The sequence below is a fragment of the Salvelinus fontinalis genome, chromosome 22 (genome assembly GCF_029448725.1).
Source record: "Salvelinus fontinalis isolate EN_2023a chromosome 22, ASM2944872v1, whole genome shotgun sequence".
Classification (NCBI taxonomy): domain Eukaryota; kingdom Metazoa; phylum Chordata; class Actinopteri; order Salmoniformes; family Salmonidae; genus Salvelinus; species Salvelinus fontinalis.
This window is the reverse complement of record NC_074686.1, coordinates 24,171,342-24,195,567: the sequence shown is the minus strand read 5'-3', so window position 1 is coordinate 24,195,567 and position 24,226 is coordinate 24,171,342. Positions and strand designations below refer to the sequence as shown.

The 24,226-nt window shown below is 42.2% G+C and overlaps 1 pseudogene; it reads left to right on the top strand.

The window, feature by feature from the left end:
- The first annotated feature begins 1,848 nt into the window (after positions 1-1,848).
- On the top strand, positions 1,849-23,269 carry LOC129820329 (succinate dehydrogenase assembly factor 3, mitochondrial-like; annotated as a pseudogene).
- Positions 23,270-24,226: the final 957 nt, after the last annotated feature.

Genomic DNA, 24,226 nt, shown 5'->3' with positions numbered 1-24,226 from the left:
CTAGAATTCTGATAGACTCGGTTTTAAATGTAAAGATATAATTTAATCTTATTATTATATGTAGTAGAAAGCAATGGGTTAGAAGAAGCTTACATAACCAACCCATAAAGTAATATTTAACATCCAGCTATGTACATTTTTACAATGATTTATCCTGCAATAGATGTTGTTCAAATTGGTAACATGCGTTTTTTATTCTTCTAATGCCTCTTAAGGGTAAAGCAATCTAAAAGTAACTAAATGTAATCAGATTACGTTACTGAGTTTGGGTAAAACAAAAGTTACGTTACTTGATTACAATTTTGGACAGGTAATTAGTAACTGTAACGGATTACATTTAGAAAGTAACCTACCCAACCCTGTATGTAACATGCCCAAATCATGAACCACATCAGCCATATAGTAAGTTCACCAATTAAAATATAGTAACTGCATCCTATAGTTATTCCTTACAGCTTTACAAAACCAATCTTAATTATGCAATTAGTCAGTTGACTAGAAAAGAGCTTCACGTTAAAAACAGACAAGAGCATTGCGCTTGTCAAACAAACTCATTATGAACTCCACTGGGGTTACCCAGTGAGAAAACAGCTGGTTCTACAGTGCTAGGGTCTGAGTAAACAAAGTATTGGATATACATAAATTCTATACACAGCACAGACACAAAGAGTACAGGTGAGAGTGTGATCTTCATTCCCCTCTTTCAGACCAAACCCTGTGAAAAAAATGTAGGAAAAGTGAATTAGGGCATGTGAACAAACACGTGTTACTTCCAACCTGTCAAAATAATATGCAAACATGCACATATACTGTATACAGTATATAACTGACATTGATTGTGCTATCATTTTCAAGATCAGTTTACAAGGGGGGAGTGAATTTAAAAATATATATTGTAACCAAAGGCATTGTTGCTTTTTAAAGTAAAAGAAAACACATTTTGGAATATTTTTGTCTTACATGGGATGATACTAAGCAGGTTTGACTGGATGTTTCCTTGCCTGATACATCTGATGATGAGACTATAATTACAGTTGAAGTCAGAAGTTTACATACACCTTAGCCAAATACATTTAAACTCAGTTTTTCACAATTCCTGACATTTAATCCAAGTAAATATTCTCTGTTTTAGGTCAGTTAGGATCACCACTTTATTTTAAGAATGTGAAATGTCAGAATAATAGTAGAGAGAATTATTTATTTTAGCTTTATTTCTTTCATCGCATTCCCAGTGGGTCAGAAGTTTACATACACTCAATTCGTTTTTGGTAGCATTACCTATAAATTGTTTAACTTGGGTCAAACGTTTCGGGTAGCCTTCCACAAGCTTCTCACAATACGTTGAGGGAATTTTGACCCATACCTCCTGACAGAGCTGGTGTAACTGAGTCAGGTTTATAGTCCTCCTTGTTCGCACACGCTTTTTCAGTTCTGCCCACAAATCTTCTATAGGATTGAGGTCAGGGCTTTGTGATGGCCACTCCAATACCTTGACTTTGTTGTCCTTAAGCCATTTTGCCACAACTTTGGAAGTATGCTTGGGGTCATTGTCCATTTGACCCACTGGAATTGTGATACAGTGAATTATAAGTGAAATAATCTCTGTAAACAATTGTTGGAAAAATGACTTGTGTCATGCACAAAGTAGATGTCCTAACCGACTTGACAAAACTATAGTTTGTTAACAAGAAATGTGTGGAGTGGTTGAAAAACGAGTTTTAATGACTCCAACCTTATTTAACAGTATAGCTTCCGTCCCTCTCCCCGCCCCTACCTGGGCTTGCAGAGCGTTATCCAAAGACACATTCACCGCTAGAGGACGCTAAAATAAAACATATGCATCTTGAGGTTTGATCATCCAAGTCGAGAGTCAAAGAAAATTCTACTTTCGGGAATAAACAAGGGAACGCTGTTCTGTTCCGTTGAACAACTGTCCTCGTTGTAATATGACTGTAAATTTGACACAGCTGCAAATCTACAGAGAGACTTGCTTTTTATGTGAATGAGTATGTATCACGAAAGGACTTGCCTTACATAGTAGCGAACGCGTCGCTTGGCTTGAAGATGTGAGCTCGAGCTAGGAATCACACTACTAATTATAGTTTAATTAGCATTCACCTGTCATACAATCGGCTACCAAGTTGTCTTTAAAGAAAAGTTAAGTAAGTAACCGTCATATACATAGTTACCTAGCTAGGATTCTATATGTATTTGTTTTACGTGTTTCTCTTACCAACGACTTTATGGCGAATCCTTCCCATGTATCGAGAGTTTGCTCATTGTACAAGAGGATTTTGCTGTTGCACTAGTTCCTGCCCATGGATTTGAGAGAGCTGGGAGAACAGTATGTGAAAGATGAATTCAGAAGGAACAAAACGGCGGCGTCCGAGGAGGTTAATGTCTTCATGAGGGAATGGGGGGTACGTTGGCAACAGTACATAATCGCATGTCATTGCAAGTGCACGGTCTTTGAGGAGACAAGGGAGATTTAACCAGTATGGTTGGTCACTTTTATTATAGAAGAACATGTGGCTTTTTCAAACCCTCGCCGAACGATGGCAGTGTTTAACATCATTTCAGAGCCTTAATTAACTGCACCGCTGATTCAAGATTTTAGCACAGCACACAAAGAAGATACACAACAAAAGTATGTGGACACCTCGTCGAACATCTCAAAAGTCATGGGCATTAATATGGAATTAGTCCCCCCTTTGCTGCTATAACAGCAACCACTCTTCTGTGAAGGGTTTCCACAAGATCAAATCAAATTGTGTGTCACATGCGCCCGAATACAACAGGTGTAGAGCTTAGCGTGAAATGATTACTTACAAACCCTTTACCAACAATGCTGTTTAAGAAAATATTTACAAAATATAAAAAAGTAACACAATAAAATAATAAGGCTATATACAGGGGGTACCCGTATCGAGTCAATGTAGGTTAGTTGAGGTCATTTGTACATGTAGGTAGGGGTAAGTGATAATAAACAGCGAGTAGCAGCAGTGTAAAAACAAAGGGGGGGTCAATGCAAATAATCTGGGTTGCCATTTGATTAATTGTTCAGCAGTCTTCTGGCTTGGGGTAGAAGCTGTTATAAGGAGCCTTTTGGACCTAGATCATGTCCTTTGTCTTGCTCACGTTGAAGGAGAGGTTGTTGTCCTGACACCACACTGCCATGTCTCTCACCTCCTCCTTATAGGCCGTCTCATCGTTGTCTGTGATCAGGCCTACCACCGATGTGTCGTCAGCAAACTTAATGATAGTGTTGGAGTCGTGCTTGGGCACGCAGTCGTGGATGAACAGGGAGTACAGAAAGGGGACTAAGCACGCACCCCTGAGGGGCCCTCGTGTATAGGATCAGCGTGGCAGATGTGTTGTTGCCTACTCTTTACACCCGGGGGCAGCCTATCAGGAAGTCCAGGATCCAGTTGCAGAGGGAGGTGTTTAGTCCAAGGGTCTTTAGCTTATTGATGAGCTTTGTGAGCAATATGGTGTTGAACGCTGAGCTGTAGTCAATGAAAAGCAATCTCACATACAGTACCATTCAAAAGTTTGGACACACCTACTCATTCAAGGGTTTTTATTTATTTTTTCTATTTTCTAAATTGTAGAATAGTGAAGACATAAACTATGAAGTAACTCATATGGAATCATATAGTAACCAAAAAAGTGTCAAACAATTCAAAATATATTTGAGATTCATCAAAGTTGCCACCCTTTGCCTTGATGACAGCTTTGCACACTCTTGGCATTGTCATATTGTTTTCCTTTATTCATCCATATTGTTGTCCTTTATTAATTTTTTGGTCCACCACCTGTACCTTTGTAATACAACAATTGAGAGGGAGATTTTAAACTGTCTTCACTCTCCAGGGTCATTCCATGTCATTTCAGTATACGATTAGTATTTCTGCAGCATTATTTTTATGAAATATAATTTGATCTCTGAGAAATTAAGCTAATATTTAGCACCCAAATCAACAGATACAGTACATAACATCTGATTTGGACCAAGCAGTTTTCTAACAATGAGTAAGGCATGAGGAATCCACAGAAATGGTCAAAAGCCACCCACGGACCCCCTACACCCCACACCAATCCCACCCCAACAACAAGTGTATAGTATCAGTTCTCCATGTCTTACAAATAGTATGGAGCTGCGGCTTGGAGTATTGTCTTTTCATCATATGTAATGTATTCTCAGTGAATTTAATTATAGCAATATATTTTTTTATGTCTAAACTTATATTTTGGTGGGCTTAATAGGTATAGAAACTCAAATTCAAGTTTGGTTAATGACATTATAAACCTTTGTTGAAAACTAAGCAACATTTTCAATTCATAAATTGAAGTTATACATGTTCTCTGCTTTTCCTCACGGAGAAATACCACAAATTTCAACAGCATAGTTAAGATATCAAGTCAACCAAAGATGAAAACTGCACTATTCAAACGGAACATTTGAAACTCCCACACGGGTTCCCAGGTTCACTCAGTCTTCATTGAGTGGAGCATGACAAATTAAGTGATGAGAATCATCAGAGCAACTTTCCCCCTATCAATCTGCCATCTGTACGCACACCAGAGGCTCTGATGCATTTGATCTGCCAAGCCTCCTTTGTGATGTCCCTGAGGTGGTTCAAAAGTCCTCTGGTTCTCAAAAACAGTCATAAAGCATGATGTTGTTAGATACAGACACACAAGCAAAAACATAATTACTTTTACGATAAGTGTTTTTGGCGTCATGTGCATTAGTAGCACAATTTCTAACTTAATTTACTGACAAATTAATGGAGTGTAACACAGATGGTGCTGTCTGACAGTGGCACTCAGTCCTGTATCTGGAGTGAGACTTGACTACTTATTCTGCCATTCGAAATGGGTCTTTTCGGATTCTGCTAGTAAAATGACTTCACAGGCAGACTGGCATAGGCCTGTGTCCTGATAGCTTCCAAGGATTCATTTATCAAACCATTTATGTATTATTTATCCAACCAAGAATGATTATGTAGGCTTTCGACTCTTGTCAATCACCGCATTCATATCGGCACACTCAACAGCCTTGGTTTCTCAAATGACTGCCTCGCCTGGTTCACCAACTACTTCTCAGATAGAGTTCAGTGTGTCAAATCGGAGGGCCTGTTGTCCGGACCGCAGGCAGTCTCTATGGGGGCGCCACAGGGTTCAATTCTCGGGCCGACTCTTTTCTCTGTATTACATCAATGATGTCGCTCTTGCTGCTGGTGATTCTCTGATCCACCTCTACGCAGACGACATCATTCTGTATACTTCTGGCCCTTCTTTGGACACTGTGTTAACAAACCTCCAGACGAGCTTCAATGCCATACAACACTCCTTCCGTGGCCTCCAACTTAAATGAAAGTAAAACTAAATGCATGCTCTTCAACCGATCGCTGCCCGCACCCGCCCGCCCGTCTAGCATCACTACTCTGGACGGTTCTGACTTAGAATATGTAGACAATTACAAATACCTAGGTGTCTGGTTAGACTGTAAACTCTCCTTCCAGACTCACATTAAGCATCTCCGATACAAAATGACATCTAGAATGGTCTCCCTATTTCGCAACAAAGCATCCTTCACTCATGCTACCAAACATACCCTCCTAAAACTGGCTATCCTACCGATCCTTGACTTCGGCGTTGTCATTTACAAAATAGCCTCCAACACTACTCAGCAAATTGGATGTAGTCTATCACAGTGCCATCCGTTTTGTCACCAAAGCCCCATATACTACCCACCACTGAGACCTGTATGCTCTCGTTGGCTGGCCCTCGCTTCATATTCGTCGCCAAACACACTGGCTCCAGGTCATCTAAGTCTTTGCCAGGTAAAGCTCCACCTTATCTCAGCTCACTGGTCCCATCGCAGCACCCACCCGTAGCATGCACTCCAGCACGTATATTTCACTGGTCATCCCCAAAGCCAACTCCCACTTTGGCCGCCTTTCCTTCCAGTTCTCTGCTGCTAATGGCTGGAACGAATTGTAAAAATCACTGAAGCTGGGGTCTTATATCTCCCTAACTAACTTTAAGCATCAGCTGTCAGAGCAGCTTATCGATCATTGCACCTGTACACAGCCCATCTGTAAATAGCCCACCCAACTACCTCATCCTCATATTATTATTATTTTTGCTCCTTTGCACCCCAGTATCTCTACGTGCACATTCATTTTCTGCACATCTCACTGCAGTGTTTAATTGCTAAATTGTAATTATTTCACCACTATGGCCTATTTATTGCCTTACCTCCCTAATGTTACTACATTTGCACACACTGTATATAGATTTTTATATTGTGTTATTGACTGTACGTTTGTTTATCCCATGTGTAACTCTGTGTTGTTTGTGTCGCACTGCTTTGCTTTATCTTGGCCAGGTTGCAGTTGTAAATGAGAACTTGTTCTCAACTGGCCTACCTGGTTAAATAAAGGTGAAATATATATATATTTTTTAAATGTATTATGTAAAGGTTCTACAGCTGCACCATCGAGAGCATCCTGACTGGTTGCATCACTGCCTGGTATGGCAACTGCTCGGCCTCCGACCGCAAGGCATTACAGAGAGTAGTGTGTACGGCTTCCTGCCATCCAGGACTTATATACCAGGCGGTGTCAGAGGAAGGCCCTAAAAATGTCAAAGAGTCCAGCCACCCTAGTCATAGACTGTTCTCTCTGCTACCGCATGGCAAGCGGTACCGGAGCGCCAAGTCTACGTCCAGGAGGCTTCTAAACAGCTTCTACCCCCAAGCCATAAGACTCCTGAACGTCTAATCAAATGGCTACCCAGACAATTTGTATTGCCCCCCCCCCCCCCCCCCCCCACCCACCTTTTACGCTGCTGCTAATCTCTGTTATTATCTATGCATAGTCACTTTAATAACTCTACCTACATGTACATTTTACCTCAATTACCTCGACTAACCGGTGCCCCCACACATTGATTCTGCACCGGTACCCCCTGTATATAGCCTCACTATTGTTATTTTGCTGCTGCTCTTTAATTATTTGTTACTTTTATTTCTTATTTTTTGTAGGTATTTTTTTTACCTGCATTGTTGGTTAAGGGCTTGGAAATAAGCATTTCACTGTAAGGAACTAGAAGCACAAGCATTTCGCTACACTCGCATTAACATCTGCTAACCATGTGTATGTGACAAATAAAAATAGATTTTATTTGTATTCGACGCATGTGACAAATACAATTTTATTTGATCTTCCTATTCATGAATTAATCATAATTGATAGGATTGATGTAGCCTTGTTTTTCTACCAGGTGCTCAATATGCTTCACATGATATGGGGCTAAACTGAACCCAGATATGTCCCAGTTTGTATTACTATGGCTTTATGTGAGCAACCTATAGAGTGTTTTTCCAGTGTAATGATGAATTGGAGAGGAAGGGATTCCATCTACCAGCAGTAATGAGTCTAATGATGTAGTGATGGGATGGCAGCTGGATGCCATAGCAGAGAGAATGTAGTCCTTTTGTCTTTGACCACAGCGGTGGCCCTGACTGACGTAGAATAGGAATCCATGAGGGATGGAGCTGCTGCTTACTATTCCATTCTTCTTTTTCTTCTTATTCTCTCCTGGCTCCATACAAGCCTCTCCTTTACTTGCTGTTGTTTTGGTCCAGATGCTCTTGCGAAATAAAATGTTTCTGATATAATAACCTTGGTTAAATAAAGGTGAAATAAAATGTTTGAAATAATCTGTAGAAACGGCTTATGTGCCGTTTCCACATAAGCCATTTCTACAGATTATTTCAAACATTTTATTTCACACAAACATCTTTAGGCCTAGGCCAGGGTTCCCCAGCTGGTGATTTTTTTTTTTTGGTGGGTGATTTTATCTGTCACCCCAAGTTGTCTGAGCCCCCAAAAATATATATATATATATATAATAATGTGTGTGGAATTTTTGTTGTTGGACATAAAAGACTGTAAAAACACCAGGAAATCAGCTCTGTGGTTTTAATTTAAGAAATGTGTTCCCTAGTATTGCCATGCATAATAGAAAGACATGGTCATATACAAATGTATGCAAGGTTTTAAATGATTACGTTTTCCTCAAACATTATAACCGTTTGGGCTTCTTGCGTTCAATTCGCAGTCTACAAATTGTTTGTAATTATGTTCTGTCCTCCGACCATCTGCTCCATTAAAAAAATTGTCCCGGGCTTAATCTAGTTGATGATCCCTGGCCTAGGCTATATCAGAGTGGTTTGGAATGTACTCTTGATTGTTGTTGTTTTTATAAGGAGCACATGTGCCACCAATGAAGGAAGAGTGTTTTAATGATAAGAAATTACAAAAAGTTCAAGAATACAATGATTTTGCCGTGTTCCACAATGTTCCCTCAAATATTTAAGTAATTTAGTTGCGACGATGTTCAGCTGCCCCTTTAAGGGCTGGAGGTTGCCGTGGTAACAGTGAAACTCGCATGTCTCTAAGTGAGACTGAATTTCCATTGTATTTTTGCTAGCACTTGCAGCACATAGCATTGAAAAATAACTTAGCCTGTGAACAAACTGATGTAAATAGCCAAGAAACACGAGGACAAAGTTACACTTTAGTAAACTTTCCGGTAAATTAGACCAGCTTCTATGCCTGTGCTGTGAGGTGGGCTTTCAAAAAATGAATATTTCAGCACTTCATCCAAGATGTTCTCATCTATCTGTGACTTTTCGCTTAGGCACACAGCATAGTCAGTAGCCATGTTTCCATCCAATTGACGACAGATTTTCATGCTAATATTCTCAAATCTGCATAAAAACAATATGTGCATTTTCCCACCAGAGATGTTTCAAAATAAAATTGACTTGTTGCGATTAAAAGGTATGATGACGTAGTGCACATAAAAATACCTTATGCGGTTAAATTCCCATGTACCGAATAAAAAATACAAGTTAAATGGGTTTCCATCACATTTTCAACTCTACTGATTGTTTTCTCACCAATATGTTTGTGTTATGTAGCGAGTGTACCCACTGCTATTGGCACGTGTACTCTAGCCAACAGTGCTAGAGAGTGTGGCTAGAGCGCAGGTATACTAGCCTACATGGTGAGATTATTATTATGGACCAAAGAGTGAGATCTTTTGTATTTGTCAAACGGCTGTCAAGCATCAATCATGATGTCACCAAAATAAGACCCTCAATATTTATAAGAAAGCAGCATCAAGCCCATCACCGTGCACTTTCACCACCCTTTGAAATGTATCATAATTTATTTAATCTGTAGCCTAATAAACTACTGTTGGTTTCCCAAGTCATAGTGGGATGACCACACGCCATATCATCGCGTGACTCCAAATTTACTTCGATATGATGGCCATTATATAAATATTTGTGCAGAAAGGCGTTTCCACTGCCATTTCCCACATAATTTATTTTACCGACACAAAAAGATCCCACCATGTCGAACAAATACATTATCTGTTGGCATTTATAACATTTTACCTAAACATCCTGTTTCCATCAGAGCTGTCATGATTTATTTTTTTAAGAAGATATGACTTTACTCTGATAAAAACTGTAGATCGAAACGTGGTTACTGATGGCATTATGGGTGGACTGGCAGCCATTGTGAGGAGCAAAGCAGGAATTGTACCCATCAACATGTGCTGTGATTTGTTGATTCAACTCAACTGACATTACAAAATGTTGCATGAGCCACATCAGTTAACATCATTTGAATGAACATTCTACATGTAACTGCCAAAATAAAGGAAACACCAACATAGTGTCTTAATAGGGCGTTGAACAGCTTCAATGCAACTTGGCATAGATTCTACAAGTGTCTGGGACTCTATTGGAGGGATGCGGCACCATTCTTCCACGAGAAATTCCATAATTTTGTGTTTTGTTGATGGTGGTGGAAAACGCTGTCTCAGGCGCCGCTCCAAAATCTCTCATAAGTGTTCAATTGGGTTGAGATCTGGTGACTGAGACGGCCATGGCATATGGTTTGCATCGTTTTCACGCTCATCAAACTATTCAATGACCACTCGTGCCCTGTGGATGGAGGCATTGTCATCCTATGGGGGCATGGCCCCGGTAGCCAAAATAATTGCATGCCAAATTCGTATCATATGTTATGAATCCAATTCGTACAATTTACAATTTTGCTACATTTTACTTTTGCAGTTCGCACACATCTATTTTTAGTCGCAAATGCGATTAAAATGGTCGCACTGTAGAGCCTGATGTAACCAATGTGCCAGAACGTAGAATCTCTCTATCTTGGCTCTCTCTCTCTCTCCTTCCCTCTCTCTCTGGTGAATCACCATTCCCTCCCTCCTTCCAAGCTGGCTCTGAGAAGTGTAGAAGGGCGGCAGGCAGAGCCCAAAGAACAGACGAGGAGAGAGACTCCTAAATGTGATTAAACACACACACACTCACATTCTTTCTCATGCGCACACACACACACACACACACACACACACAAAGCCTCCTAATCTGATTATAAGCTCTACGTGTTCATTCTGATCCAGTTACACAGGCCCCCTTAAAATCGAAGGGGGGGGAGACGCCACAGAAGCAGGGACCAGGCCTGCTTTAATACGGCCGGCATGGTAGGGACTCAGTACACTGAGAGGGTGGAATGGGAATTACCTTGACTTTGACCAAGAGATGCAGAGTAAGGGAGAGAGAGAGAGAGAGGTGTGTGATTGATTGATTGATTTGTTCAAAATGTACCATGAGAAAGTAGAATCGATAGATCAGCTTTATACTGAATTTACAACAAATGTATCTCACCAATGCACAATAAAGTTGTACTGTAACATTGAGAAAGTTATTTCTGCATGACAGCCTGAAAAAATAAATATATGACATTGAAATGTCGGTCTCAGGTCTCCACGACAACCCCAAAGTGTTTTTACTAGTGACTTCAGCACACAACTGCTCTCCTCTGTCTCCAAGAAATATGACCGCTTGGCTAACACTCAAAATAATTCCATTATGTACATGACAGGAGAAAGTCTTTTAGACAAATGGCCTGTTATTTCTTTAAATTGAGCCACTTCCAAAACCTTACGATGTTTTTGTGAATGGCTCCATGCGAGGTCATAACATCATAACAACTCCAGACAGGGATTTTTATTTCCTTTTTTGTTTGAATGAAAACTGATGTTGTGTTTGCTCTTTATCTCCTTGTTGTTGTGATTCAGAAGTGGTCTTGACAGATTTGGCGGGTCTGTCTGGCCAGAGTCAAATGACACACTGTTTCCTGATGTTGTCTTGGACATGGTCCAGCGGAGAGGATGCTAGCATGATGGACGTCATCTGTCCCAGTATCATAGCAAGGAGGATACAAGGGAAAAGGAATCATTGAAATGAAATCTATGACTGTTCTGTTACCTGTATTTGCCAGACAGTGCACTCCACGGTTATAGTGATCAACCGCTTATATTGATCAGCTTGACCTGCACAAATGTGATCACTCTGCAGAGTGCACTTACTGCACTGTATTAGTTAAGTGGTTTGGTCCTCTTTGTGCAGTAATGTGTGCTTAGAGCTGAAAGTGAGAGAGCATACTCTGAAGGGTTGACATTTTAGGCAATAAAAATGGATTCCCGTCCCCCATATCTCTTATAGTCAGCCTCAGCCCAAGACTCTTGCCTTGCCTGATATTGTACAATGTAGTGTGACAGACTGTCATATTGGATGACATCTTTGAATTGTAAAAGTATTTGCTGCTAGCTATGAACAGTTCTGAAAGACAACTCTCTGCAAATACTCTTTAAATTGCTTCTTCGATGCAGCAATCTCTATGTATGACCTGCACTCCATTGCAGGTCAATCTACATTTCTGACCAGGTCTGACTGGCTGTGTTGCAGGTCACGTGTGGGATATGACCTCTATTAGCCCTTTAAATGAGCTCAGATCTTCTGCCAGTGACCCCTGTAGTGTCCGTGTCAATCCCATGATAGGTTCAGGAATTCCGAGATAAGAATTAGGAAAGACTCCACGGGACCCTCTTATACCCAATCAACCTTACAAGGTGCTATTTAATAGATTCATGCTATAGAATGGGTTGATTCATGCATATCATATTTTCCCCAATGAGGGTGGTACAGCAGGCCAAAAATTTGACTGGAGATATGTGCTTTCCATATTGATGTGATAGGCTATGTATGAATACATGTATATCTGTGTACAGTCGTGGCCAAAAGTTTTGAGAATGACACAAATATTAATTTTCTGTAACGGTTGTCTTCATCCGAAGAGGAGGAGCAGGGATTGAACCAAAATGCAGCGGATTGTGAAGACATAATATTTATTAAAGTAAAGACGGAAAAAACACAAACGAAATACACTTGACTCATAAACAAAATAACAAACGGAGTAGACAGACCTGGACGACGAACTTACATAAAACACGAAGGCACGAACAGGGAAAGTAGCCTACACATAAATGACGATGAACAAACAAACCGAACAGTCCCGTATGGTGCGACAAACACTGACACAGGAGACAACCACACACAACGAACACTGTGAAACAACCTACCTAAATATGACTCTCAATTAGAGGAACGCCAAACACATGCCTCTAATTAAGAGCCATACCAGGCAACCCATAAACCAACATAGAAACAGAAAACATAGAAAGCCCACCCAAACTCACGTCCTGACCAACTAACACATACAACAAACTAACATAAATAGGTCAGGAACGTGACATTTTCACAGTCTCCTGCATCAGTTTGTATGATGGCAATTTGCATATACTCCAGAAAGTTATGAAGAGTGATCAGATGAATTGCAAAGTCCCTCTTTGCCATGCAAATGAACTGAATCCCCAAACAACATTTCCTCTGCCTTTCAGCCCTGCCACAAAAGGACCAGCTGGTATAATGTCAGTGATTCTCTCGTTAACACAGGTGTGAGTGTTGACGAGGACAAGGCTGGAGATCACTCTGTCATGCTGATTTGAGTTTGAATAACAGACTAGAAGCTTCAAAAGGAGGGTGGTGCTTGGAAGGAGGGTGGTGCACTGTTCTTCCTCTTATCATTACTTTGCACAAACGGGACTTCACAGGCAAGGATATTGCTGCTAATAAGATTGCACCTAAATCAACCATTTATCTGATCATCAAGAACTTCAAGGAGAGCGGTTCAATTGTTGTGAACAAGGCTTCAGGGCGCCCAAGAAAGTCCAGCAAGCGCCAGTACCGTCTCCTAAAGTTGATTTTAGCTGCGGGATTAGGGCACCACCAGTACAGAGCTTGCTCAGGAATGGCAGCAAGCAGGTGTGAGTGCATCTGCACGCACAGTGAGGCAAAGACTTTTGGAGGATGGCCTGGTGTCAAGAAGGGCAGCAAAGAAGTCACTTCTCTCCAGGAAAAACATCAGGGACAGACTGATATTCTGCAAAAGGTACATGGATTGGACTGCTGAGGACTGGGGTAAAGTCATTTTCTCTGATGAATCCCCTTTCCGATTGTTTGGGGCATCCGGACAAAAGCTTGTCCGGAGAAGACAAGGTGAGCGCTACCATCAGTCCAGTGTCATGCCAACAGTAAAGCATCCTGAGACCATTCATGTGTGGGGTTGCTTCTCAGCCAAGGGAGTGGGCTCACTCACAATTTTGCCTAAGAACACAGCCATGAATAAAGAATGGTACCAACACATCCTCCGAGAGCAACTTCTCCCAACCATCCAGGAACAGTTTGGTGACGAACAATGCCTTTTCCAGCATGATGGAGTACCTTGCCATAAGGCAAAATTGATAACTAAGTGGCTCGGGGAACAAAACATCAATATTTTGTGTCCATGGCCAGGAAACTCCCCAGACCTTAATCCCATTGAGAACTTGTGGCCAATCCTCAAGAGGCGGGTAGACAAACAAAAACACACAAATTCTGACAAACTTCAAGCATTGATTATGCAAGAATGGGCTGCCATCAGTCAGGATGTGGCCCAGAAGTTAATTGACAGCATGCCAGGGCGGATTGCAGAGGTCTTGAAGAAGAAGGGTCAACACTACAAATATTGACTCTTTGCATCAACTTCATGTAATTGTCAATAAAAGCCATTGACACTTGTGAAATGCTTGTAATTATACTTCAGTATTCCATAGTAACATCTGACAAAAATATCTAAAGACACTGAGGCAGCAAACTTTGTGGAAATTAATATTTGTGTCATTCTCAAACGACTGTACAGTGCCTTACAAAAGTATTCATCCCCCTTGTCGTTTTTCCTGTTTTGTTGCATTACAACCTGTAATTTAAATTGACTTTTATTTGCATTTCATGTAATGGACATACACAAAATAGTCCAAATTGGTGAGGTGAAATTTAAAAAATAACTTGTTTTAAAAAGTTATAAAACAAAAATGGAAAAGTGGTGCGTGCATATGTATTCACCCTCTGCTATGAAGCCCCTAAATAATATCAAATAAAATGTTATTTGTCACATACACATAGTTAGCAGATATTAATGCGAGTGTAGCGAAATGCTTGTGCTTCTAGTTCCGACCATGCAGTAATATCTAACAAGTAATCTAACCTAACAATTTCACAACAACTACCTTATACACACAAGTGTAAAGGAATGAATAAGAATATGTACATAAAAATATATGAATGAGCGATGGCCGAACGGCATAGGCAAGATGCAGTAGATGGTATAGAGTACAGTATATACATATGAGATGAGTAATGTAGGGTATGTAAACATTATATGAAGTGGCATTGTTTAAAGTGGCTAGTGATACATTTATTACATAAACGTTTCATTATTAAAGTGGCTAGAGATGAGTCAGTATGTTGGCTGCAGCCACTCAATGTTAGTGATGGCTGTTTAAAAGTCTGATGGCCTTGAGATAGAAGCTGTTTTTCAGTCTCTCGGTCCCTGCTTTGATGCAACTGTACTGACTTCGCCTTCTGGATGATAGTGGGGTGAATGAGTTTGACACCCCTGCTCTAAAGTAGGAAACACATTTAGTCTTGAAGTGGATTTTGGTCACTTCCTCTTGAACTTGCAACTTGTAGACGTGTTGCTGTGTGTTTTGTCGCCAACCTTACTTTGCTACCTGACATCTTTACGATTTTTACTTTTTAATTACCGTTTATATTTTTAGTTTTTCCCTCAACTTTTTTTTTCATTCAACCTTTTCCCTTCGGACGCTTTATCTGGACATGGTTCGTCAGCACCTTCAATAGCCGAAGCTAAGTAGTAACATTAACATGGTGCCTTCTAATTGCAGTCGCTGTACTCATAATACACAGAAGAACGATCGCCTTACGGCGAGGATAGCTGTGCTACAAGCCCAGCTTCAGATGCAAGGGTAATTTCAGTGTAGGAAAGGATGAAACAGCGTCTGTGCCACCAGTAAGTACAGATAGTAGTATAAATCCCCTCGCACAGTCCCCGCAGCCAGACAACTTTCTCATGGCTTCTGGAGGGAAATGCTGTAGGAATGCTCAACCGGTGTCGCTTATTCAGCCGACAAACTTTCAACCGCTTTTCCCCATTAAGTAGCGAGTCGGAGTCTGAGGCCGAGTCTTCTCTTGTCTCTGCTCCTCCCTTTACGGGGTCTGAGACGCCGAAGCTTCCCACCATTAGCTCTGACAAATTGAAAACCCTAGTCATTGGCGACTCCATTACCCGCAGTATTAGAATTAAAACGAGTCATCCAGCGATCATACACTGTTTACCAGGGGGCAGGGCTACCGACGTTAAGGCTAATCTGAAGATGGTGCTGGCTAAAGCTAAAACTGGCGAGTATAGAGATATTGTAATCCACGTCGGCACCAACGATGTTAGGATGAAACAGTCAGAGGTCACCAAGCGCAACATAGCTTCAGCGTGTAGATCAGCTAGAAAGATGTGTCGGCATCGAGTAATTGTCTCTGGCCCCCTCCCAGTTAGGGGGAGTGATGAGCTCTACAGCAGAGTCTCACAACTCAATCGCTGGTTGAAAACTGTTTTCTGCCCCTCACAAAAGATAGAATTTGTAGATAATTGGCCCTCTTTCTGGGACTCACCCACAAACAGGACCAAGCCTGGCCTGCTGAGGAGTGATGGACTCCATCCTAGCTGGAGGGGTGCTCTCATCTTATCTACCAACATAGACAGGGCTCTAACTCCTCTAGCTCCACAACGAAATAGGGTGCAGGCCAGACAGCAGGCCGTTAGACAGCCTGCCAGCTTAGTGGAGTCTGCCACTAGCATAGTCAGTGTAGTCAGCTCAGCTATCCCCATTGAGACTGTGTCTGTGCCTCGACCTAGGTTGGGCAAAACTAAACATGGCGGTGTTCGCCTTAGCAATCTCACTAGGGTAAAGACCTCCTCCATTCCTGCCATTATTGAAAGAGATCGTGATACCTCACATCTCAAAATAGGGCTACTTAATGTTAGATCCCTCACTACAAAGGCATATAGTCAATGAACTAATGAACTAATCACTGATCATAATCTTGATGTGATTGGCCTGACTGAAACATGGCTTAAGCCTGATGAATTTACTGTGTTAAATGAGGCCTCACCTCCTGGTTACACTAGTGACCATATCCCCCGTGCATCCCGCAAAGGCGGAGGTGTTGCTAACATTTACGATAGCAAATTTCAATTTACCCCACAAAAAAGGACGTTTTCGTCTTTTGAGCTTCTAGTCATGAAATCTATGCAGCCTACTTTTATAGCTACTGTTTACAGGCCTCCTGGGCCACATACAGCGTTCCTCACTGAGTTCCCTGAATTCCTATTGGAGATAATAGCAGATAATATTCAAACTTTTGGTGATTTTAATATTCACATGGAAAAGTCCACAGACCCACTCCAAAAGGCTTTCGGAGTTATCATCGACTCAGTGGGTTTTGTCCAACATGTCTCTGGACCTACTCACTGCCACAGTCATACTCTGGACCTAGTTTTGTCCCATGGAATAAATGTTGTAGATCTTAATGTTTTTCCTCATAATCCTGGACTATCGGACCACCATTTTATTACGTTTGCAATCGCAACAAATAATCTGCTCAGACCCCAACCAAGGAGCATCAAAAGTCGTGCTATAAATTCTCAGACAACACAAAGATTCCTTGATGCCCTTCAGACTCCTTCTGCCTACCCAAGGACGTCAGAGGACAAAAATCAATTAACCACCTAACTGAGGAACTCAATTTAACCTTGCGCAATACCCTAGATGCACCCCTAAAAACGAAAAACATTTGTCATAAGAAACTAGCTCCCTGGTATACAGAAAATACCCGAGCTCTGAAGCAAGCTTCCAGAAATTTGGAACGGAAATGGCGCCACACCAAACTGGAAGTCTTCCGACTAGCTTGGAAAGACAGTACCGTGCAGTGTCGAAGAGCCCTCACTGCTGCTCGATCATCCTATTTTTCCAACTTAATTGAGGAAAATAAGAACAATCCCAAATTTATTTTTGATACTGTCGCAAAGCTAACTAAAAAGCAGCATTCCCCAAGTGAGGATGGCTTTCACTGCAGCAGTAATAAATCTCTTTAAATCTGCGTATTCCTCCAAAGCTCAGCTGTCCTGAGTCTGCACAACTCTGCCAGGACCTAGGATCAAGAGAGACACTCAAGTGTTTTAGTACTATATCTCTTGACACAATGATGAAAATAATCATGGCCTCTTAACCTTCAAGCTGCATACTGAACCCTATTCCAACTAAACTACTTAAAGAGCTGCTTCATGTGCTTGGCCCTCCTATGTTGAACATAATAAACGTCTCTCTATCCACCGGATGTGTACCAAACTCACTAAAAGTGGCAGTAATAAAGCCTCTCTTGAAAAAGCCAAACCTTGACCCAGAAAATAAAAAAAAACTATCGGCCTATATCGAATCTTCCATTCCTCTCAAAAAAAATTGAAAAAGCTGTTGCGCAGCAACTCACTGCCTTCCTGAAGACAAACAATATATACGAAATGCTTCAGTCTGGTTTTAGACCCCATCATAGCACTGAGACTGCACTTGTGAAGATGGTAAATGACCTTTTAATGGCGTCAGACCGAGGCTCTGCATCTGTCCTCGTGCTCCTAGACCTTAGTGCTGCCTTTGATACCATCGATCACCACATTCTTTTGTAGAGACTGGAAACCCAAATTGGTCTACACGGAAAAGTTCTGGCCTGGTTTAGATCTTATCTGTCGGAAAGATATCAGTTTGTCTCTGTGAATGGTTTGTCCTCTGACAAATCAACTGTACATTTCGGTGTTCCTCAAGGTTCTGTTTTAGGACCACTATTGTTTTCACTATATATTTTACCTCTTGGGGATGTCATTCGAAAACATAATGTTAACTTTCACTGCTATGCGGATGACACACAGCTGTACATTTCAATGAAACATGGTGAAGCCCCAAAATTGCCCTCGCTAGAAGCCCGTGTTTCAGACATAAGGAAGTGGATGGCTGAAAACGTTCTATTTTTAAACTCGGACAAAACAGAGATGCTTATTCTAGGTCCCAAGAAACAAAGAGATCTTCTGTTAAATCTGACAATTAATCTTGATGGTTGTAAAGTCGTCTCAAATAAAATTGTGAAGGACCTCGGCGTTACTCTGGACCCTGATCTCTCTTTTGACGAACATATCAAGACTGTTTCAAGGACAGCTTTTTTCCATCTACGTAACATTGCAAAAATCAGACATGTTCTGTCCAAAACTGATGCAGAAAAATGTATCCATGCTTTTGTTGCTTCTAGGTTAGACTACTGCAATGCTATACTTTCCGGCTACCTGGATAAAGCACTAAATAAACTTCAGTTGGTGCTAAAAAAGGCTGCTAGAATCCTGACTAGAACCAAAAAAATTGATCATATTACTCCAGTGCTAGCTAGCCTCCCTACACTGGCTTCCTGTTAAGGCAAGGGCTGATTTCAAGGTTTTACTGTTAACCTACAAAGCGTTACATGGGCTTGCTCCTACCTATCTTTCTGAGTTGGTCCTGCCGTACATACCTACACGTACGCTACGGTCACAAGACGCAGGCCTCCTAATTGTCCCTAGAATTTCTAAGCAAACAGCTGGAGGCAGGGCTTTCTCCTATAGATCTCCATTTTTATGGAATGGTCTGCCTACCCATGTGAGAGACGCAGACTCTGTCTCAACCTTTAAGTCTTTATTGAAGACTCATCTCTTCAGTAGGTCCTATGATTGAGTGTAGTCTGGCCCAGGAGTGTGAAGGCTCTGGAGCAACGAACCGCCCTTGCTGTCTCTGCTTGGCCGGTTCCCCTCTCTCCACTGGGATTCTCTGCCTCTAACCCTATTACAGGGGCTGAGTCACTGGCTTACTGGTGCTCTTTCATGCTGTCCCTAGGAGGGGTGCGTCACTTGAGTGTGTTGAGTCACTGACGTGATCTTCCTGTCTGGGTTGGTACCCCACCTTGGGTTGTGCTGTGGCGGAGATCTTTGTGGGCTATACTCGGCCTTGTCGCAGGATGGTAAGTTGGTGGTTGAAGATATCCCTCTAGTGGTGTGGGGGCTGTGCCTTGGCAAGGTGGGTGGGGTTATATCCTTCCTGTTTGGCCCTGGGTATCATCAGGATCATCAGATGGGGCCACAGTGTCTCCTGACCCCTCCTGTCTCAGCCTCCAGTATTTATGCTGCATTAGTTTATGTGTCGGGGGGCTAGGGTCAGTTTGTTATATCTGGAGTACTTGTCCTGTCTTATCCGGTGTCCTGTGAATTTAAGTATGCTCTCTCTAATTCTCTATTTTTCTCTTTCTTTCTCTCTCTCGGAGGACCTGAGCCCTAGGACCATGCCTCAGGACGACCTGACATGATGACTCCTTGCTGTCCCCAGTCCACCTGGCCAACTGTTCTGCCTGCGGCTATGGAACCCTGACCTGTTCACTGGACGTGCTACCTGTCCCAGACCTGCTGTTTTCAACTCTCTAGAGACCGCAGGAGCGGTAGAGATACTCTTAATGATCGGCTATGAAAAGCCAACTGACATTTACTCCTGAGGTGCTGCACCCTCGACAACTACTGTGATTATTATTATTTGACCATGCTGTTCATTTATGAACATTTGAACATCTTGGCCATGTTCTGTTATAAGTGTTGAGGATCAGCGGGGTGGAGATGTTGTTCCCTACCCTCACCACCTGGGGGCTGCCTGTCAGGAAGTCCTGGACCCAGTTGCACGGGGCGGGGTCGAGACCCAGGGTCTCGAGCTTAATGACGAGTTTGGAGGGTACTATGGTGTTAAATGCTGAGCTATAGTCAATCAACAGCATTCTTACATAGATATTCCTTGTGTCCAGATAGGTTAGGGCAGTGTGCAGTGTGATTGCGATTGCGTCGTCTGTGGACCTATTGGGGCGGTAAGCAAATTGGAGTGGGTCTAGGGTGTCAGGTAGGGTGGAGGTGATATGGACTAGTCTCTCAAAGCACTTCATGATGACGGAAGTGAGTGCTACGGGGCGATACATAGTCATTTAGCTCAGTTACCTTCGCTTTCTTGAGAACAGGAACAATGGTGGCCCTCTTGAAGCATGTGGGAACAGCAGACTGGGATAAGAATTGATTGAATATGTCGGTAAACACACCAGCCAGCTGGTCTGCGCATGCTCTGAGGATGCGGCTGGAGATGCCGTCTGGGCCGGCAGCCTTGCAAGGGTTAACACGTTTAAATGTTTGACTCACGTTGACTGCAGTGAAGGAGAGCCCGGTTTTGGTAGCGGGCCGTGTCAGTGGCACTGTGTTGTCCTCAAAGCGAGCAAAGACGTCGTGTAGTTTGTCTGGGAGCAAGACATCATGGTCCGCGACGGGTCTGGTTTTCCTTTTGTAGTCCGTGATTGACTGTAGACCCTGCCACATACCTCTCGTGTCTGAGCCGTTGAATTACGACTCTTTGTCTCTATACTGACGCTTAGCTTGTTTGATTGCCTTCCGGAGGGAATAGCTACACTGCTTGTATTCGGTCATGTTTCCGGTCACCTTGCCCTGGTTAAAAGCAGTGGTTCGCGCTTTCAGTTTTGCGCGAATGCTGCCATCAATCCACGGTTTCTGGTTGGGAAAGGTTTTAATAGACGCTGTGGGTACAACATCACCGATGCACTTGCTAATAAACTCACTCACCAAATCAGCGTATTCATCAATGTTATTGTCCGACGCTATGCAGAACATATCCCAGTCCACGTGATCGAAGCAATCTTGAAGCGTGGAATCCGATTGTTCGGACCAGCGTTGAACAGACCTGAGCACGGGCGTTTCCTGTTTTAGTTTCTGTCTATAGGCTGGGAGCAACAAAATGGCGTCATGGTCAGATTTTCCAAACGGAGGGCGGGGGAGGGCTTTATATGCGTCGCGGAAGTTAGAATAACAATGATCCAGTGTTTTGCCAGCCCGGGTTGCGCATTCGATATGCTGATAAAGTTTAGGTAGCCTTGTTTTCAGATTAGCCTTGTTAAATCCCCAGCTACAATAAATGCAGCCTCAGGATATGTGGTTTCCAGTTTACATTAAGTCAAATGTAGTTCTTTCAGGGCCGTCGATGTGTCTGATTGGGGCGGGATATACACGACTGTGATTATGATCGAAGAGAATTCTCTTGGTAGATAATGCAGTCGGCATTTGATTGTCCTGAAAGGCCCCAGAGTCTGCAACACCACTAAGCAAGGGGCACCACCAAGCAAGCAGCACCATGAAGACCAAGGAGCTCTCCAAACAGGTCAGGGACAAAGTTGTGGAGAAGTACAGATCAGGGTTGGGTTATAAAAAAATATCAGAAACTTTGAACATCCCACGGAGCACCATTTAAATCCAATATAAAAAAAAATGGAAAGAATATGGCACCACAACAAATCTGCCGAGAGAGGGCTGCCCACCAAAACTCATGGACCAGGCAAGGAGGTCATTAATCAGAGAGGCAACAAAGAGACCTAAGATAACCCTGAAGGAGCTGCAAAGCCTCACAGTGGAGATTGGAGTATCTGTCCATAGGACCACTTTAAGCCGTACACTCCACAGAGCTGGGCTTTACGGAAGAGTGGCCAGAAAAAAACCATTGCTTAATTAAAAAAAAAAAAGAAGCAAACACGTTTGGTGTTCGCCAAAAGGCAAGTGGGACCCTCCCCAAAAATATGGAAGAAGGTGCTCTGGTCAGATGAGACTAAAATTGATATTTTTGGCCATCAAGGAAAACACTATGTCTGGTGCAAACCCAACACCTCTCATCACCCTGAGAGATGTTTTTCATTGGCAGGGACTGGGAAACTGGTCAGAATTGAAGGAATGATGGATGGCGCTAAATACAGGGAAATTCTTGATGGAAACCTGTTTCAGTCTTCCAGAGATTTGAGACTGGGACGGAGGTTCACCTTCCAGAAGGACAATGACCCTAAGCATACTGCTAAAGCAACACTCGAGTGGTTTAAAGGGAAACATTTAAATGTCTTGGAATGGCCTAGTCAAAGCCCAGAACTCAATCCAATTGAGAATCTGTGGTGTGACTTAAAGATTGCTGTACACCAGCGGAACCCATCCAACTTGAAGGAGCTGGAGCAGTTTTGCCTTGAAGAATGGGCAAAAATCCCAGTGGCTAGATGTGCCAAGCTTATAGAGACATACATGGGGGGTGAATAGTTATGCATGCTCAAGTTTTCCGTTTTTTGTCTTATTTCTTGTTTGTTTCACAATAAAAATATTTCACATTTTCAAAGTGGTAGGTGTGTTGTGTAAATTAAATGATACAAAGCCCCCCCCAAAATCTCCAGGTTGTAAGTCAACAAAATATGAAAAATGCCAAGGGGGTGAATACTTTCTGAAGCCACTGTATTTCCTTATTAATTCAATGGAATTGACTATTGAAAATCCTCGGTAGGCATAGGTTTGCCAGAGTAATGGATTCAAAGAAGGGGAATGGAAAGGTGAGTTCTTTGATATGTCTAAAGTAGTGGTTCTCTGTGTGTACCTGGCCTAGCCACACGGGGTACTTAGGAAGACATAAGCCAATTGAACATTTGCACATCAGGGGGTAATTTGAGCATGTGATTAGGGGTACAGTAACCAGGAACCACTAGTGTAGAGAGATCGATAGATGAACACTTAATTGATCCCCATCAGGAATGTCATTGTGTTAATTATCTTTTTATTTCTCCTCTGTGTAGAACTACAGCGACATGAAGAACTGTGTCTAAATGTTGTCGGAGTGGGATCTCAAACTGTTCCAGGACGAGCAGGTGGGACAACTGTATGACCTGATGCTGGAGTCCACCAAGCCCAACAGACAGTTCCACATCCAGGGGGACGAATTCAAGAAGTGAAGAAGTAGACGGGATACTCCCATACTGAACAGAGGGAGGTGGTGCATCTCAATAGTTTACAGTGGCTCTCTTTCCTTGTCTCCTCTCCTTAATCTACTCAATTTTTTAATTGAACCTGTATTTTTACAGGACAGGTTAGTCTCATTTAGTCACTTATTCAGAGAGACGTTTAATTTCCCACAGTGTTCACCCCACAGATATGTCCAATTCATCAGTGTCGATGAGGGAAAGGCGATGAGGAAGGAAGACACTTTAGACCAGGGGTTGGCAACAGGCGGACAAAACCGGCCCGCGATGGATTTAATTTTTGCCCAAAAGTTTTTAGTAAAGTTAAGGATTTTCGTTTTCTGTGAGAAAAGACTAGAATCACCAGGAATTCAGCTAAACATTGTTTTAATCCAGGAAATCTGGAGTATTCCCACAAATAAAAAGAGAGACATATGTGATGGTGTCTCAATATAATCCAGGTATGAATAAAATCTGTTTTTGGGCTTGCTTTTGGTCAATTTGCAGTGTACAAATTATTTAAATTATTTTCCGGCCCCTGGCCATCCGCTCGGACAATTATCGGCCTGCGGTTTAATCTAGTTGCCTACCACTGCTTTAGGCTATTGAGATGGAACCAGCGAGAAAGTTAAGAGGTGTGTGCCTCAGACTCGCAGCAGAATCTGGGGCACTCTGCCTGGGATACCTCAGAAGAAACTAACTGTACTGTAACTCAAGGCCTGAATGAAATGGATGCTTTTAGGGAATGTTGTAATTATATTAAAGTACTCTGTTAAATTAAAATACCATTGCTGGTGGCACCTTAATATGGGAGCTTCTGCTCATGGCTGGAGGGGAATAAGTGGAATTTCATTCCAGCCGCTCCAGCCATTATTATGAGCAGTCCTCCCCTCAGCAGCCTCCACTGCACTGCTCAGTATCTTTTCTTTAAAAATGTAACCTTTATTTAAC